At 46.3% G+C, this 2,382-nt stretch overlaps 1 pseudogene; it reads right to left on the bottom strand.

Annotated features, from left to right (window-relative positions):
- Nucleotides 1-2,091: 2,091 nt before the first annotated feature.
- Nucleotides 2,092-2,382, bottom strand: part of LOC104999659 — a 52,288-nt pseudogene continuing 51,997 nt past the window's right edge.

Raw genomic sequence — 2,382 nt, 5'->3', positions numbered from 1 at the left:
GATGAAAGTGAAAAAGGAGAAGTGAAAAAGTTAGGCTTAAAGCTCAACATTCAGAAACAAAGGATCATGGCATCCGGTCTCATCACTTCATGGGAAATAGATGGGGAAACAGTGGAAACAATGGCTAACTTTACTTTTCTGGGCTCCAAAATCACTGCAGATGGTGATTGCAGCCATGAAATTAAAACATGATTACTCCTTGGAAGGAAGGTTATGACCAACCTAGACAGCATATTAAAAAGCAGAGACATTACTTTGTCATCAAAGGTCTGTCTAGTCAAGGCTATGGTTTTTCCAGTAGTCATGTATGGATGTGAGAGTTGGACTATAAAGAAAGCTGAGTGCCAAAGAATTGATGCTTTTGAACTGTGGTGTTGGAGAAGACTCTTGAGAGTCCCTTGAAGTGCAAGGAAATCCAACCGGCCCATCCTAAAGGAGATCAGTCCTGGGTGTTCATTGGAGGGACTTATGTTGAAGCTGAAACTCCAATACTTTGGCCACCTGATGCAAAGAGCTGACTCATTTGAAAAGACCCTGATGCTGAGAAAGATTGAGGGCAGGCAGAGAAGGGGACTGCAGAGGATGAGATGTTTGGATGGCATCCCCAACACCATGGACATGGGCTTGGGTGGACTTCAGGAGTTGGTTATGGACAGGGAGGCCTGGCGTGCTGCAGTTCATGGGGTCGCAAACAGTCGGACATGACTGAGTGACTGAACTGAACTGAGGATGTGGAATTCCTCAGTAGCCAACAGGATGTTTTATATATCAAACTAAGAAACTTTTCAACTTATACCATAGGGTTAGATGCTCAATCATGTCTGACTCTGTCACTCAATTGACTGTAGCTTGCCAGGCTCCTCTGTCCATGGAATTCTCCAGGCAAGAATACTGGAGTTGGTTGCTATGTCTTTCTCCAGGGGGATCTTCCTGACCAGGGATTGAACTCAGGTCTCCCACTATGGAAGCAGATTCTTCATCATATGAGCTACCCGGGAAGCCCCATTTCCAGTTACAGCACCTGTGAAATTTGGGTGTGGCGGAGTGTTCCAGCAGGACCCAAGTTGCTCCAGGAAATAGAAGCAAGAACCATTCTTTGCCTGTGTCCCAGGTGGTCTTCCATCCCAACCCTTACTTTTCATCATTGCACTACCAACAAAGGTCGAGTCTTTGATTTTAATGCCCAACTACAATCAAGATAATTAAAAACGACTTAACACCGATTTCTGGGCATCACTTCAAGGGAGTGTGACCTGAGTTCTGCAGGATGCCTACCAGATACGGGGTAGAAAACACCCACTCCATCCCTGTGGTCAGCAGCAATGCAACAAGAGCCAGGACCCCTTCCATCATGCCCCAGAAAGAGATATCTCTGGGGTTTATCCAAGATCCAAAAGGACACTTCACAGCAATGTCCCATTTCAGAATTTCCCCTCACTCCCATAACACACCTCATGTGACTGTGGCTCCTAGACCATCGTTCCAGGTGTGGGGCTGTCCTGCTTCTCCCAGTGTCCCCACTGCTAACACAGGGCCTTTCATGGAGCAGAGGCTCCATAAAGGTCTTTGGAATAAATGAGCTGGTGAGGAGTCAGCTGCTTGACTCAGATTAATTGCTACTTCCTTAGATAACCCAGGCGAATCCAAGTAAACCAAGATCCCTTAGCTGTACAAAATGACACACAACAAGTATAAGAAGCAAGAATTCACTACTATCACTTTTTATTTTCTAATTCTTCCACAAACTATATCACTGCTAGAGAAATTCACATTTCCAAAATCATTCTAATTCTAATTCCATGTTATCTTGTGCAGGACCACAAAATAGAATGAAAGCATTCCCAATCTCTTTTATAAAACAAGAAAACTTCAACTGGCAAAGTACACACACACTGTGATCAACGTCACTGACATAGTTAGAAACTGGAACACATTGTCTTCTATTGAAATGAATAACATTTGAAATATTCCTAAAGAAAACAGAGATAAGTGTCCATGTCACTGTAGAGAACAGGAACATGAAGATGCCACACACTGGGTTCCCCCAATGGGCCTGGGCTGTCACTGCTGAGAAGGTTGACCGCTCCCTCTTCAATCACAGAGGGAAGGATTAGCCTCCCTTCCTGACCCCCATGACAAGGTGTTGGACGTGGGACCGGAAGGAGCGTAGCTGCACCTCTGGCTCAGAGTCCCCCTTTCTCCTCCCTCGCAGCCTCTGCAGAGGGGCTGGAAGGAGCTGGGACCCCTTCAACCGACTCTGTCCAGATATACCAGGACTTTAAACTTGCGGGTCTCCGCATAGGCCCGGGGACCCCACAGGAACACATAGCGAGCAGGGTCGCTATCAGACACCTGCTGGTACTCCAGGTACACCTCCCACAC

This window comes from Bison bison, unplaced genomic scaffold (assembly GCF_000754665.1).
Source record: "Bison bison bison isolate TAMUID 2011002044 unplaced genomic scaffold, Bison_UMD1.0 scf7180017864360, whole genome shotgun sequence".
Lineage (NCBI taxonomy): Eukaryota > Metazoa > Chordata > Mammalia > Artiodactyla > Bovidae > Bison > Bison bison.
This window is presented reverse-complemented; position numbering and strand designations above follow the sequence as displayed.